We start from the raw sequence: 16374 nt of genomic DNA, 5'->3' as shown, positions 1-16374 counted from the left end.
CTCACTATTTAAAAGCAAATAACTACCATTTGCAAGCAGCGTAAATGATGGCGTTATAACTGGCACAGGAATGCCCTTCAACACGCAAGCTAAATTAGGGGCATTCATATTACACGATCCATGTAATTGGATATGTCTACATACTACGGAATGATCAGGAGCAGACGTACACTCCTCACCCTTCAAATAAACTTCCTTGCCTTCCCTCTCACATCGATATGTAAATGGGAGAGACCAGACTTCATGCAAGAAGGCAGAACCAAGTTTTTCATATCTGCCTAAGGCGTAATGTTTCATGCACGAACTAAACCTATACATAGAAATCGGGAGAGTGACCATCCCATGGATGAGCCACACTGCATAATCAGACTCCGCCACCGAAAAAGGCAAAGGCTCTAATTTTTCTATATGTAGTATTGAATACGTAGCATCTTTCATGGACATGAATTGTTGCTTTGCTATCAGATTAAATGGGCGGAATAAAGAAGAAATATTCATGTAATCCTAAGGTACTTTCCCCGCCTTTAACGTCTGCAAAGTCCAAGCAAATTGCATAATCGATCGTAATTGATTTTGACCATGATATAACACAGACACATCCTCCTGGACAATATCCATAACAGATGAAACAATGCTATCTAATGTATATATTCTCGAAGATAAGGTGTTAATACTATTATCTATTACTGCCAATACTTTTTCCATATTGGCCTGGTCAATAGCACGGAGCCTGGAAGCAGCCTCAATCTGCGACAACTTCCAAACCTCGTTGTAAACAGCATACACCCACCTTTTGGATCTTCCCAATGCGGGACCTTTAACAAAATCATTCAAATCTATTTTGTCATGTAAACGGGACAAGTGAATTTTTACAGAATCCAATGTGGAATGTTGCAGCCATGTCTGGCACAATTTACCTACCGAGTAGGTAGTGACAGTGTGTGAGGACACAAAACGAGGGTCTACTCTATCCTGTATGTATCCCGAAACCAACCCCAAAAATCTGCGTTGACAGGTATCCGAACTTCTCTGCCATACCAACCAACCTTTAGGGTCAAATGCACTAATATTGAAGGTGGAATTCGAAAGAAAAGACTGCAACATAGCAAGGGACAGATCTGTGTGATTCTCCCAACCAGGATAAGCACTCAGATCCGGGATCGAGGGAGAAGTAAATTTTTTAGAAATAGCCAATCCAAAACAGGTTGTCTGAAAAATTGTGGAATTTAAAAATAACATGTGGTTTGGGATGAGGCAGGCACGATGTAAAGCTTCTGTTCCTTGTACTTGCCAAGACTTAGTGCCCCAAACCGATTTGAGATCAATAGTATCTTTCCAAACATCATACCCTCCAATTGCCAAATCGTCCATAAAGGACTTAGAAAACAACAATTTAGTGTGTGTCAAACGCACCTTCGAAAGAGGTTCGTCCTTAATTTTAAAATAAAAGGATGCATTATTGGACACACTGAAATCTGAAAAATATGAAAATTTGTTGACCAAAGTCTTTGAACTACCAATCATCGGGGCAGGGCAATGTTCCCACTGAGTAAAGTTGACTAAACTACGAAATGTGTTAGCCCTATGTAGAAAATGAGTACCATAATGTTGATAACAAAACTGCTCTGCATAGTTTTCAGTATTCAAATACAAATCCTCAGCATCAAATGCGGCATAGTATTTCAAATCAGAAAACAGTGTCTCTATAGTTTGTACATCCCAATCATCAGATCGAATGTTCTGTTTTACCACATCCCCCATAGAAACACGATATACAGATGGTACATTAATCACTTCCGTGGGCCCATGAATTTGAAATTTAACAGCATCCCATGCTATTCCATCACGGACAGGCCAGGCGGTGATGTTCACAAAAGTCTGGTCCCTCTTCATGATGTGCGACGATGAATGTGGGGCCAAAGTTCCATTAATTAATCTAATTGTAGAACGTTCATTCAGGTAGTGTCCATTTATAAGCCTAAAAAACACCACCACAAAGCCAATGGACATGAACAAAAAAATGCAAATGAGCACCAGCCAAATGTAAATCCAGGGGGGAACCAAAAATTGTCTCTTGAACCAGGCAAAAAAATTTGAAAATTTGGAAGGGGCAGTGGAAGTCAATGATTCAGTTCCAAAGGAAGAATTAGACTGGGGAATTTCCGATGAATGCAAAAGGGGCAATGGAACATCAGCAGGATAAGAATACTCAGCATCATCAGGCAAATCACCATCCGCAGGCGATACAGCAGAATCAGAAAGTACTTGCATTTCAATGGCAACCTCAGGCACGATGTCAGATGGTGGCACCACAACAGAACTGCGCATCATTGAAGGGCATGAAACTGAAGGTGTCAGACTATGGAGTATCCGCCACCCTGTGTAGCTTGACATTGTCAACTGAAATGTACCTGTTGTCTCTGTGACCAGGAAGGGGAGGCAAAACCACTGTACGTGTACCCTCAACTCCAAGCACCGGCACTGGTGCACGATAAGAGGGGCCAAACTCTTTCTTCTTCTCCACCTTCTCACGGACCAGATCACCAACTCTGGGTAGCCAGCCGACTACCGGAATCTGAAGTCCAGCTTCGGACGCAGAGGATATGTGCTCTTTTGCTAGAGTGTCTCTTGCTTCTTGAAGATTCTGTAAGACAGTACAGTGGTCATCTAAGTCAAAAGGCGCGGCCGCCGCCGCCATGTCTAGACCCTCAAGGTCTGGGACAAACCTTCGAACCCCGAAGAGCATCATGTACGGGGTCCTCCCACCCAGAGACCTTCTAGGGAGATTATTAAGTGCACGTTGGACGTCATACAAATGAGCTAGCCAGTTTTTGCCAGTACCTAACACCCTGTCTGTCAATGATTGCTTTAGGTCACGGTTCATTCGTTCCACAACACTATTGCCCTCAGGCCGGTATGGAGACGAAAATTTGACTTGGACCCCCAAACTTCTCATAGCTTCTTTGTACGCCTTAGAGGCGAACGCCGGGCCCTGATCAGAGTGAAGGGTTCCACATGCAAAACTCCCTATAAAGACACGCAATGCTTTGATGACAGTCCGGGCGTCAGCACTCCTGTGTGGCCACACCCAAAGAAAACGTGTGCACGAATCCACTGCAACCAAGATATACTTGTACGCAGAGTCAGAGGAAAAAGGACCGCAGTGATCTAAATAAACACACGCTAGTGGTTGATTAGATATATGTAGCTGCGTTTGTGGTGGACGCGCCACAGAAGACGGCTTTATTTGTTGGCAAATACCACAATTGAGGACATAAGTCCGCGTATGTTTGTACAAACCGTACCACCAATAACGCTGCTGCAACAGTGACACAGTTGCGGACACTCCGGCGTGCGCAGACGCAACACCCTCGTGCGCAGCTTGCACCAAAGCAGGCCTGCAGTCTGCATTGGGAATAACTCTATCCCCAACATCATTTATCCTCACTAACGGGACGTTATCAGGACTTAAGTGATAATGGTATCGAGAAGGGAAACCTCTAGGGAAGTCTGTCCCAGTCTCTGAAGCAGCAATGGCTGCCAAGATGTCATCATCGATCTTACTTTTGGATCTTGTAACTGCTGCTACCAAGTATGTTGCCACTGCTGTTTTAGCTGCCTCGTCAGCCAAACTGTTACCGACAGCATGGACGCCAACTCGTTGGTGACCAAGAGTGTGAATAACATTCACAAGGGGCCGACTGCCTTTTAGTTCAGCCAACCTAGCCCAAAGCGTTTTATGCTTCACTGTGCTACCTTTTGAATCACGAAATCCATTCGCGATCCAAAACATCAGATTGTCGTTGTAAGACTGAACACAATAGTAAGAATCACTCACTATAAGAGTTGTGACTCTATAATCAGCAAACTCCAGTGCAAGCACCAGAGCTCGAAGCTCCGCCAATTGTGCGGTACAATCTCCCAAAGTCTGCGTATGCACCGCATCCTGTATGAATTCTCCATTCACGAAAGTACCAACAACAATTGTGCACGCCGCTGAATAAGCGTGCCTTGATCCTGTTGCGGGCTGCGCGGACCCATCAGTGTATATGACACAATGGAACTCCTCCAACGGGCGCAATGTAAGTGGAGCCGGATGAACTAATTCATACTCCAAACTCTCCTGAGTCTGTAGCCCTGCGTCAAAGATGTACTCGACGTCAGGGGAGGCTAAGGAGGTCGCCCATTGTATCCACCTTGGATGCAAAGCTTTAGAATTCGGCACACTGGCTTTAGTGACTGCCTCTAGGGCAGGAAATGGTGTCACCACCATCATGCGTTTCCCCTGTGATAGCGCTCGTTCTTTCAGGATTGCCATCTGAACTGCTGTCAAAACCTTTTCGACAGTGGAGAAACGCATTTCAGCCGAAGTATATAAATGAGATTTGTAAGCAATGGGGACTGTGTCGCCCTCATTGTATGTTAAGTACGTGAACCCCTCCACACCCGGTACAATTCTTATGACCAGGTTTGTGTGGTTATCACGAGTTTGTAAATATTTCGCAGTAAGAAGGTCAGACTGCAAAGAGTGCAATGCAGCTGAATGCTCTGGCAGCCAGCATGATTTGGTAAAAGTTGGTTGTACCAAGGCATATAGTGTCTTGATACGCTGGGCATATTCAGGAATGTAGGTACGACCGAAATTCAGAAAGCCCAGCAATGATTGCAATTGTTTCAATGTTGCAGGGATACGAAGGCGTGCGCATTTTTCAAGGAACTGCGGAGCCAAGCCGCGGCCCTCATTGTTGAGTTCGTACCCCAAGAATAATACTGTGTACTCGGCAATGTGGGACTTCTTAAAGTTAAACTTGTAACCAAAGTCCGCAAACATAGTAATTATGTTGTCCACGCGAGCAAGGTGTGGAAGCAACTCGTCGTCTGTCAAATAGATGTCATCAACGTACGAGTATGCCTCCGGGTCTACCATCTCTAAGAGAGAGACCACACGGGCAGCAAATACCCCAGGACTATTTTTATAGCCCATAGGAAGCCTTTTGAACACTTTTTGTTTACCACCCGAAGTAAAGGCGGTCCACTCATAACTATGAGGGGATATGTTATGGCAATAAAAGCCATTAGACAAGTCGAGTGTGGTTTTGAACCTTTTTCTCACAAGACTGTTGACGAGAGCCGAACTATGTGTATTTTGCACCGCACAATTCCGGTAGTGCGAGTTTAAGTGCCGGTAATCCAAAACTAGGCGGTACGATCCGTCAGGCTTCGTTACAGTGAATAAAGGATTATTCATGGGTGACACACACGTTTCAATTACTCCCTGATATTCCAATTGTTCAAGGATAGACGCGACGTGAGACCTAGCTTCCCGACGCATAGGGTATTGAGGTTGTGGCTGGGGGTCGGACCGCAATGGAATTTCGTGGAGGGCAAAACATTTATCCCACCAGACCTGATTACGATACAACGCAGGTGCTAGCACCCGTGCCCACTCCTCGGCTAACTTCCCAGACTCCTACTACGTGTCCAAAAGAAGGAAGAATGACTTCTTCCCCCCTTGGAGCGTTTAGAACGAAAGCCGGGGGCCAATCTTTCTCCGCCAATAGTATATCATAGGTGATCGTCAGATTATCCCAAAATACCGCGTTAATTTTTCGTTGTATGTCACCCTCAATAATGAGGACTACTTCAAATAATCTCTCAGGGGGGGCCACGCGAGTATCAGCAGTTTCTACTGTCACATAGATTTTAGTTGCTGTCGCCTCCAGAAATGGACGCAGTGCTCCCCGCAGCGTCAGCGCCCATTTCATGTTCAGAAGCTGTGTCCGTACCATCTGAGGCATACTTCGCTGAGAGTGCAGCAACTTTCTTTTTCTGAAACGGAGGACGTGGACGTGCAGAATCCTCTTGCTTGCCTTTTCCGTCCGCCTGTCGGGGCTGGTCTCGACCTTGAGCACCCCGGCCTCTCCCACGGTCTCCGCCACCAAAGTGTGAAGCCGTTGATTCCTGTGAAGAACGAGGAGAGCGCTGGTCAGGAACCTGAAATCTATCAGGTGACTTAATACGAGAACGATCACGCAAATCATAAGTGCGTTCAACATACGCCTGAACAGGAGAGGCAGGACGAGTATCCTGTTTCTGTTGCTGTTTATCTTGTTTCTTTGCTCGCCAATTTTGTTTTGGAAAGTTGGGTTTATCGTCTTTTGTAGACGAACTCACTTTAGTGTGCTGTACTACATCAGGAATTTTGATGGTGGGTTTCACGCCTAGTGCACTATGTCCAACCATCCTATAGGCTTTTGCAATAACTTTTGCAAACTCCCTCGGCTTATCTTCTTCTGCAATTAGTTCCATCATGTTTCCCACTTGAAACTGCATGGCATCTCCTTTGAGATTTCCCATAATCATGGAACATACCACATCGAAGCTGTCGATAAGCCGCATTCCCAACTCAATAGCTGCTTCCGCACCATGGTCCTCCTGGACTTTTTTGATAACGGAAGGTAGTACCGACATAGACGTAGTGCCGAAGCACTTTGAATATGTCGCGGCAAAGACCTTGCCCCAATTATCACAATCGACAATGTCTGGGACTAGTTCTTTCGGCAAAGTAATAGTGAGTATCCTGTGTTTTTCCACAGGACTAGTGTTAGGAAACACGGCTTCCAGTTGATCGAATTTTTCTGCAAGCCAATAAGGAAACTCATCCTTATTCTGGGGCGCTTGCCAACAACCGCGTTTACCATTACAGGACTGATCACCACCGCATGATGGTGATCAGCCCCGTGTCCCGCAACTGCAGGTGCCCCCACCTGTACAGTGCGCGACACATACTGCACTAAAGCCCTATGGACCGTAATCAGGGTTGTGTGTAGTATACGTAAGCTATCCACACCTACCGTCAGGTAGCGTGGATGAGGTGTATGTCCGGCCAGCACCGGCCAAGTAGCTCCTTCAATTGACAAAGGACCCAGTCTCGCCGGGGTGACCGTGTGGGGGAGGGCGCCATTAAACCAAATAGTGTGTTGCCAGGTAGAAATAGGAATTTCTAAAGCCATATATGGGGTATAATGAAGAGGCACCTGCGTAGCAGTGTATTTGTGGAACGTTTTATCGGTATCTTCCACAGCCTCAAAGGTAACCCAAGAGTAAAACAACTCATAAGGGTAAGTGGCACTTGCACCAACGACAAACACCACTGCCATCCCGTCATCAGGCACCCCATACGTCCTCAAATGAGCACGCAGAGACACCCTACTATGAGCGGGAATTTCTACCGCCATTAGGATTAAAAAGAAGAAACAACGAGATCTTCAGTAGCACTTGGGCTTAGATTAGTGCAACCTTTTTTATTATCAAGCTTGAAGGAACCTATAGCCTAAAACCTAGGTAGGTTAAACCGTCACTCCCGTTATCCGGAAACCAGAGTGAGGGCGTTGTGGACTAATAAAAGCACTACTAAGGCATCTCAGATATTAAGACCAAACGTTAGGTGCGCCATGTTGTAGGGATTCTGCGTATGCACAGAACTATGCGCAGGAAACCAGAACCTTAGAGAATTGTGGTGTACAAGAAACTCCCCTCAGAACCAAGAACCCCTTATCCGACTAGCTTAGTGTCCCATTCGTTATCCGAGATTTAGCTCGGCGGTCCCAATGTATAGACAACCCAGAACATGCGACTTAGTTATTCTCAGGAATGGTGGGAACCCGAACTACCCGTTTGCACATATATATATCAGTCCACAACAGAATAACTAAGACACTGTAAAGTTTAAAGAATTTATTCATAAACCTCGAGTCCTGTTATACATTGCTTTGGCTAACATAAGCAGACAAATGGTTAAGATCATTACCATTAGCATTGTTACAATTCCATAGAAAATGAAAGGAGCGATCATATTAATAATGACAGTGGAAAACAACCACCCTCCTTTCTCTAGCAACTAATAAAATATTATTAGACTATTAGAAGGTCTCATAGGCTTGCATAGGGGACCCCATACCGTATAGATCAGCTTAGGTGTATCACATCACAGGATCAGCTCAGTGTTCTCTGCTTCAGCTCTTCTATCAAATGTGTCTAAAAACCTGCTGCGCTGTAATATTAAAGCCTACGACTTTCTGGTATTTGCAGCTGCGTGCATGTTATGACTAAACAGTGGTACGATCACCCTGAACACAATCAGCCGGCACCGTCTAGTGTCCTAGAACAGTTCTTTACTCGATGTACAGACCAAGGGCACTAGCAACTGTTAACGATGTATAAATAACATTCACTTGAGACAAGAGCGAGTCTGCATTTCTCAAATGAATAACATGTAACAACAGTGTCGGGTGCAAAGGCAGCAAAAGCAGCAAGATGGCTGTCTAACAGCTAACGTGATTGAGCTAACTTAGCACTGTAAATAGGGAGTGGCCTAAAACCACGTGACATCCCCCTTTGATCGAACCACGGGACTACCAGGGGCGTATTTTTTAATAGAACGCAGAGTTCAACGTCAACGATGCAGACTAAAGAGCTCGAAATGTGATTTTCAGAAAATGAGAGAAAAAAATTCGAAAAAGAAAAAATATATAAAAACACAAGCCATCGTCCATAGAAGTCAACGATCGTTTGTGAAGAAAAAAAAATGCAACTCCACCTGACTCGCCACCAGACATTGTGAGCACAAATGTTAGTCTAGGAAAGTATAAGCAGCATATGCAGCCGCAGCTTCCAGTAGAAAATCATTGGAGTCATCCGCAAAATTGTCTGTCATCCAATTCAGCAACGAAAAAGAACACACGTGTTCCACAGGGAAATGAGTATCAAGGACTCCACGTGGACAAGAAGCAGGCATCTCGATGTAACTTCGTGCCAGGAAGTCAACTGCTGCCTTCTCGATATCCCATAAACCAAGGACTCCATGCGCCGCACCCAAGGCCATAAACCCGACTCCAGAACAGTCAAACTCATGAACCACTAAGGGATACATTAGTCGATCAAAATCCAGGTCAGGTGACACCAAGTTTGACAAACACATATCAGGAGCCCATTGGAACGGACATTCGAGACAGTGAAAAACAGGCTTTACACAAGTGAAAAACGGGAACCGGAAGGATAATCCATAAGCGACACTCAAGGTAGCCAGTGGTAAAGTCCCATAGGATTCCCACATCCGGCTACGCAGATGGAACAGGCTGAATCCGTGGTCGAGTAGCGCAAGTCGTGCATCCATAGCGTAGTGCGCAGACCAACAGGAGTATGCCAGCAATTAAAGCGAGAATCAGAGGAAACCCTCCGAAAACACCAGAAAAAATAGAATGAAAAATAGCTGGTATTATACCAAAGATAGACTGGAAAGACGTCACAAGGCCAGAGCCTACAATTTTAAAAAAATGGACCAGACCAGTCGTGGAAGAAGCATTGAAGATAGTGTGTATTAATGTGCCAAAATGTAGGGGGAGGTCAGTATTCAAAAGAGCTTGAACTTATGTGCGAGTGTTCGCCACTTGAAGGAGAAATGTTTCTCGGGACGAAGTTAACGCAACCTCCTTTTGAGACAAAAGAGCCCTTATTCTGCTCATCCTATTGAACTCTGCTTTCAAGGTTGGAATCGTCGGCCAGATGGATATATCAAGCCGGCCTTGCGGGGGTGGGAAAAGCACGTTATTACAGCAAATTACCCTCCGTGAAACTGAAACAATATAGGGAATTCCAGCTAACATCCCACAGCAAGCCTCACTATTTAAAAGCAAATAACTACCATTTGCAAGCAGCGTAAATGATGGCGTTATAACTGGCACAGGAATGCCCTTCAACACGCAAGCTAAATTAGGGGCATTCATATTACACGATCCATGTAATTGGATATGTCTACATACTACGGAATGATCAGGAGCAGACGTACACTCCTCACCCTTCAAATAAACTTCCTTGCCTTCCCTCTCACATCGATATGTAAATGGGAGAGACCAGACTTCATGCAAGAAGGCAGAACCAAGTTTTTCATATCTGCCTAAGGCGTAATGTTTCATGCACGAACTAAACCTATACATAGAAATCGGGAGAGTGACCATCCCATGGATGAGCCACACTGCATAATCAGACTCCGCCACTGAAAAAGGCAAAGGCTCTAATTTTTCTATATGTAGTATTGAATACGTAGCATCTTTCATGGACATGAATTGTTGCTTTGCTGTCAGATTAAATGGGCGGAATAAAGAAGAAATATTCATGTAATCCCAAGGTACTTTCCCCGCCTTTAACGTCTGCAAAGTCCAAGCAAATTGCATAATCGATCGTAATTGATTTTGACCATGATATAACACAGACACATCCTCCTGGACAATATCCATAACAGATGAAACAATGCTATCTAATGTATATATTCTCGAAGATAAGGTGTTAATACTATTATCTATTACTGCCAATACTTTTTCCATATTGGCCTGGTCAATAGCACGGAGCCTGGAAGCAGTCTCAATCTGCGACAACTTCCAAACCTCGTTGTAAACAGCATACACCCACCTTTTGGATCTTCCCAATGCGGGACCTTTAACAAAATCATTCAAATCTATTTTGTCATGTAAACGGGACAAGTGAATTTTTACAGAATCCAATGTGGATTGTTGCAGCCATGTCTGGCACAATTTACCTACCGAGTAGGTAGTGACAGTGTGTGAGGACACAAAACGAGGGTCTACTCTATCCTGTATGTATCCCGAAACCAACCCCAAAAATCTGCGTTGACAGGTATCCGAACTTCTCTGCCATACCAACCAACCTTTAGGGTCAAATGCACTAATATTGAAGGTGGAATTCGAAAGAAAAGACTGCAACATAGCAAGGGACAGATCTGTGTGATTCTCCCAACCAAGATAAGCACTCAGATCCGGGATCGAGGGAGAAGTTAATTTTTTAGAAATAGCCAATCCAAAACAGGTTGTCTGAAAAATTGTGGGATTTAAAAATAACATCTGGTTTGGGATGAGGCAGGCACGATGTAAAGCTTCTGTTCCTTGTACTTGCCAAGACTTAGTGCCCCAAACCGATTTGAGATCAATAGTATCTTTCCAAACATCATACCCTCCAATTGCCAATTCGTCCATAAAGGACTTAGAAAACAACAATTTAGTGTGTGTCAAACGCACCTTCGAAAGAGGTTCGTCCTTAATTTTAAAATAAAAGGATGCATTATTGGACACACTGAAATCTGAAAAATATGAAAATTTGTTGACCAAAGTCTTTGAACTACCAATCATCGGGGCAGGGCAATGTTCCCACTGAGTAAAGTTGACTAAACTACGAAATGTGTTAGCCCTATGTAGAAAATGAGTACCATAATGTTGATAACAAAACTGCTCTGCATAGTTTTCAGTATTCAAATACAAATCCTCAGCATCAAATGCGGCATAGTATTTCAAATCAGAAAACAGTGTCTCTATAGTTTGTACATCCCAATCATCAGATCGAATGTTCTGTTTTACCACATCCCCCATAGAAACACGATATACAGATGGTACATTAATCACTTCCGTGGGCCCATGAATTTGAAATTTAACAGCATCCCATGCTATTCCATCACGGACAGGCCAGGCGGTGATGTTCACAAAAGTCTGGTCCCTCTTCATGATGTGCGACGATGAATGTGGGGCCAAAGTTCCATTAATTAATCTAATTGTAGAACGTTCATTCAGGTAGTGTCCATTTATAAGCCTAAAAAACACCACCAGAAAGCCAATGGCATGAACAAAAAAATGCAAATGAGCACCAGCCAAATGTAAATCCAGGGGGGAACCAAAAATTGTCTCTTGAACCAGGCAAACAATTTTGAAAATTTGGAAGGGGCAGTGGAAGTCAATGATTCAGTTCCAAAGGAAGAATTAGACTGGGGAATTTCCGATGAATGCAAAAGGGGCAATGGAACATCAGCAGGATAAGAATACTCAGCATCATCAGGCAAATCACCATCCGCAGGCGATACAGCAGAATCAGAAAGTACTTGCATTTCACTGGCAACCTCAGGCACGATGTCAGATGGTGGCACCACAACAGAACTGCGCATCATTGAAGGGCATGAAACTGAAGGTGTCAGACTATGGAGTATCGGCCACCCTGTGTAGCTTGACATTGTCAACTGAAATGTACCTGTTGTCTCTGTGACCAGGAAGGGGAGGCAAAACCACTGTACGTGTACCCTCAACTCCAAGCACCGGCACTGGTGCACGATAAGAGGGGCCAAACTCTTTCTTCTTCTCCACCTTCTCACGGACCAGATCACCAACTCTGGGTAGCCAGCCGACTACCGGAATCTGAAGTCCAGCTTCGGACGCAGAGGATATGTGCTCTTTTGCTAGAGTGTCTCTTGCTTCTTGAAGATTCTGTAAGACAGTACAGTGGTCATCTAAGTCAAAAGGCGCGGCCGCCGCCGCCATGTCTAGACCCTCAAGGTCTGGGACAAACATTCGAACCCCGAAGAGCATCATGTACGGGGTCCTCCCACCCAGAGACCTTCTAGGGAGATTATTAAGTGCACGTTGGACGTCATACAAATGAGCTAGCCAGTTTTTGCCAGTACCTAACACCCTGGCTGTCAATGATTGCTTTAGGTCACGGTTCATTCGTTCCACAACACTATTGCCCTCAGGCCGGTATGGAGACGAAAATTTGACTTGGACCCCCAAACTTCTCATAGCTTCTTTGTACGCCTTAGAGGCGAACGCCGGGCCCTGATCAGAGTGAAGGGTTCCACATGCAAAACTCCCTATAAAGACACGCAATGCTTTGATGACAGTCCGGGCGTCAGCACTCCTGTGTGGCCACACCCAAAGAAAACGTGTGCACGAATCCACTGCAACCAAGATATACTTGTACGCAGAGTCAGAGGAAAAAGGACTGCAGTGATCTAAATAAACACACGCTAGTGGTTGATTAGATATATGTAGCTGCGTTTGTGGTGGACGCGCCACAGAAGACGGCTTTATTTGTTGGCAAATACCACAATTGAGGACATAAGTCCGCGTATGTTTGTACAAACCGTACCACCAATAACGCTGCTGCAACAGTGACACAGTTGCGGACACTCCGGCGTGCGCAGACGCAACACCCTCGTGTGCAGCTTGCACCAAAGCAGGCCTGCAGTCTGCATTGGGAATAACTCTATCCCCAACATCATTTATCCTCACTAACGGGACGTTATCAGGACTTAAGTGATAATGGTATCGAGAAGGGAAACCTCTAGGGAAGTCTGTCCCAGTCTCTGAAGCAGCAATGGCTGCCAAGATGTCATCATCGATCTTACTTTTGGATCTTGTAACTGCTGCTACCAAGTATGTTGCCACTGCTGTTTTAGCTGCCTCGTCAGCCAAACTGTTACCGACAGCATGGACGCCAACTCGTTGGTGACCAAGAGTGTGAATAACATTCACAAGGGGCCGACTGCCTTTTAGTTCAGCCACCCTAGCCCAAAGCGTTTTATGCTTCACTGTGCTACCTTTTGAATCACGAAATCCATTCGCGATCCAAAACATCAGATTGTCGTTGTAAGACTGAACACAATAGTAAGAATCACTCACTATAAGAGTTGTGACTCTATAATCAGCAAACTCCAGTGCAAGCACCAGAGCTCGAAGCTCCGCCAATTGTGCGGTACAATCTCCCAAAGTCTGCGTATGCACCGCATCCTGTATGAATTCTCCATTCACGAAAGTACCAACAACAATTGCGCAAGCCGCTGAATAAGCGTGCCTTGATCCTGTTGCGGGCTGCGCGGACCCATCAGTGTATATGACACAATGGAACTCCTCCAACGGGCGCAATGTAAGTGGAGCCGGATGAACTAATTCATACTCCAAACTCTCCTGAGTCTGTAGCCCTGCGTCAAAGATGTACTCGACGTCAGGGGAGGCTAAGGAGGTCGCCCATTGTATCCACCTTGGATGCAAAGCTTTAGAATTCGGCACACTGGCTTTAGTGACTGCCTCTAGGGCAGGAAATGGTGTCACCACCATCATGCGTTTCCCCTGTGATAGCGCTCGTTCTTTCAGGATTGCCATCTGAACTGCTGTCAAAACCTTTTCGACAGTGGAGAAACGCATTTCAGCCGAAGTATATAAATGAGATTTGTAAGCAATGGGGACTGTGTCGCCCTCATTGTATGTTAAGTACGTGAACCCCTCCACACCCGGTACAATTCTTATGACCAGGTTTGTGTGGTTATCACGAGTTTGTAAATATTTCGCAGTAAGAAGGTCAGACTGCAAAGAGTGCAATGCAGCTGAATGCTCTGGCAGCCAGCATGATTTGGTAAAAGTTGGTTGTACCAAGGCATATAGTGTCTTGATACGCTGGGCATATTCAGGAATGTAGGTACGACCGAAATTCAGAAAGCCCAGCAATGATTGCAATTGTTTCAATGTTGCAGGGATACGAAGGCGTGCGCATTTTTCAAGGAACTGCGGAGCCAAGCCGCGGCCCTCATTGTTGAGTTCGTACCCCAAGAATAATACTGTGTACTCGGCAATGTGGGACTTCTTAAAGTTAAACTTGTAACCAAAGTCCGCAAACATAGTAATTATGTTGTCCACGCGAGCAAGGTGTGGAAGCAACTCGTCGTCTGTCAAATAGATGTCATCAACGTACGAGTATGCCTCCGGGTCTACCATCTCTAAGAGAGAGACCACACGGGCAGCAAATACCCCAGGACTATTTTTATAGCCCATAGGAAGCCTTTTGAACACTTTTTGTTTACCACCCGAAGTAAAGGCGGTCCACTCATAACTATGAGGGGATATGTTATGGCAATAAAAGCCATTAGACAAGTCGAGTGTGGTTTTGAACCTTTTTCTCACAAGACTGTTGACGAGAGCCGAACTATGTGTATTTTGCACCGCACAATTCCGGCAGTGCGAGTTTAAGTGCCGGTAATCCAAAACTAGGCGGTACGATCCGTCAGGCTTCGTTACAGTGAATAAAGGATTATTCATGGGTGACACACACGTTTCAATTACTCCCTGATATTCCAATTGTTCAAGGATAGACGCGACGTGAGACCTAGCTTCCCGACGCATAGGGTATTGAGGTTGTGGCTGGGGGTCGGACCGCAATGGAATTTCGTGGAGGGCAGAACATTTATCCCACCCCACCTGATTACGATACAACGCAGGTGCTAGCACCCGTGCCCACTCCTCGGCTAACTTCCCAGACTCCTCCTTGGGCACTACGTGTCCAAAAGAAGGAAGAATGACTTCTTCCCCCCTTGGAGCGTTTAGAACGAAAGCCGGGGGCCAATCTTTCTCCGCCAATAGTATATCATAGGTGATCGTCAGATTATCCCAAAATACCGCGTTAATTTTTCGTTGTATGTCACCCTCAATAATGAGGACTACTTCAAATAATCTCTCAGGGGGGGCCACGCGAGTATCAGCAGTTTCTACTGTCACATAGATTTTAGTTGCTGTCGCCTCCAGAAATGGACGCAGTGCTCACCGCACTACTGTAACCTCCGCCGCGCTGTCTAGCAGCGTTAGCGCCCATTTCATGTTCAGAAGCTGTGTCCGTACCATCTGAGGCATACTTCGCTGAGAGTGCAGCAACTTTCTTTTTCTGAAACGGAGGACGTGGACGTGCAGAATCCTCTTGCTTGCCTTTTCCGTCCGCCTGTCGGGGCTGGTCTCGACCTTGAGCACCCCGGCCTCTCCCACGGTCTCCGCCACCAAAGTGTGAAGCCGTTGATTCCTGTGAAGAACGAGGAGAGCGCTGGTCAGGAACCTGAAATCTATCAGGTGACTTAATACGAGAACGATCACGCAAATCATAAGTGCGTTCAACATACGCTTGAACAGGAGAGGCAGGACGAGTATCCTGTTTCTGTTGCTGTTTATCTTGTTTCTTTGCTCGCCAATTTTGTTTTGGAAAGTTGGGTTTATCGTCTTTTGTAGACAAACTCACTTTAGTGTGCTGTACTACATCAGGAATTTTGATGGTGGGTTTCACGCCTAGTGCACTACGTCCAACCATCCTATAGGCTTTTGCAATAACTTTTGCAAACTCCCTCGGCTTATCTTCTTCTGCAATTAGTTCCATCATGTTTCCCACTTGAAACTGCATGGCATCTCCTTTGAGATTTCCCATAATCATGGAACATACCACATCGAAGCTGTCGATAAGCCGCATTCCCAACTCAATAGCTGCTTCCGCACCATGGTCCTCCTGGACTTTTTTGATAACGGAAGGTAGTACCGACATAGACGTAGTGCCGAAGCACTTTGAATATGTCGCGGCAAAGACCTTGCCCCAATTGTCACAATCGACAATGTCTGGGACTAGTTCTTTCGGCAAAGTAATAGTGAGTATCCTGTGTTTTTCCACAGGACTAGTGTTAGGAAACACGGCTTCCAGTTGATCGAATTTTTCTGCAAGCCAATAAGGAAACTC

The sequence above is a fragment of the Triturus cristatus genome, chromosome 4_1 (assembly GCF_964204655.1).
Source record: "Triturus cristatus chromosome 4_1, aTriCri1.1, whole genome shotgun sequence".
NCBI classification, from domain to species: domain Eukaryota; kingdom Metazoa; phylum Chordata; class Amphibia; order Caudata; family Salamandridae; genus Triturus; species Triturus cristatus.
Note: the sequence above shows the minus strand (reverse complement) of the source record.